The sequence below is a fragment of the Tupaia chinensis genome, unplaced genomic scaffold (assembly GCF_000334495.1).
Source record: "Tupaia chinensis unplaced genomic scaffold, TupChi_1.0 Scaffold000249_2, whole genome shotgun sequence".
Taxonomy (NCBI): domain Eukaryota; kingdom Metazoa; phylum Chordata; class Mammalia; order Scandentia; family Tupaiidae; genus Tupaia; species Tupaia belangeri.
Genome location: NW_006159729.1, coordinates 437967 through 439298, shown reverse-complemented (window position 1 = coordinate 439298; position 1332 = coordinate 437967).

Below are 1332 nucleotides of genomic sequence, written 5' to 3'. Positions count from 1 at the left end.
ACCAAGAAGTGGGATTACAAAGTTATGTGATAGTTGCAGGATTTTCCTTTTTTTATTTTATTTTTTTTTTTTTTTTGAGAGGTTTTTGCTATAGGGCATGTGTGTTCACCAGAAAGACAGAGAGAGACAGAGAGACAGAAAGCGAGAAATCACCACCCACAGGGGATGGCCAAGCTGCAATCCCTTCTCTTCCATTTTCCTCTAGGGATCTTGGGCATGCACACACACACACACACGCCCTGCATGAGTTTAAGCCACCAGGTCCAGGACTCAAACCATGGTAGACTACATGGGAGTCCAGTGACATAGCCATTACACCAACTGCTGGTCCCAATATTTGTAGGTTTTTGAGGAAATTCTCTATTGTTTTCCACAGTGGCTGTTCCACTTTACGTCTTGCCAGCAATATGGGAGGGTTCTCTTTCTACCACAGTCTCAGAAGCACTTGTCATTCTTAATTTTTTTTATTATAATCACTTCAGCCCGATTTAAGTGCCATCTCATTGTGGTTTTGGTCTGCACTTCCCTTAGAATAGGACATGTTGAGTATTTCTTCTATGCATTTTGGTCATTCATATGTAATACTTAGAGAGTGGTCTGTTCAGCTCATTTGCTTATTTTTAACTAGATAATTCATTATTTTATTTATTTATTTATTTTGCTGGTGAGTGGCTTGTGTTCCCCATATATTCAGGTTATCAATCTCTTATCTGAAGCAGCTTGCAAATATTTCTCCCATTCAATGGGTTGTCTCTACACTCTGTTTATTGTTCCCTTTGTTGTACAGAAGCTATTTAGTTTCATGTAGTACCACTTGTCCATAGGATCATTGCTGTGCTTTATGAGAATTAATTGAAAAATCATTGCCTACTCCAATATCTTCAAGAGTTTTGCTTTTCCACTAGTAGTTTTATAGGTTGCAGATTTACATTTAAATCTTTTATTCATTTTGATTTGATTTTTGGTAATGATGAGATAAGGGTCTAGTATGATTTTTTTTTAGGGGGAGATACAGTTCTTCCAGCATCATTTGCTGAAAAAATACTTATTATTATTATTATCAACTGCATTATCTTCTGCCCTTTGTCAAAAATCAGCGCTGTATGTTTTGGGGATTTATTTCTGGATTTCCTATTCTGTTCTGTTGGACTATGTGTCTATTTGTGTGCAAGAACTATGATGTTTTGACTATCACAGCTATGTAAATATATGTGGAGGCCTGATAATGAGATATCTCCTGTTTTCTTCTTTTTTGCATGGTATTGCCTTGGTGATATGGGCCTTTTATGATTTCTAATAAGTTTTATGGTTGTTCTATTTCTGTGAAGAATG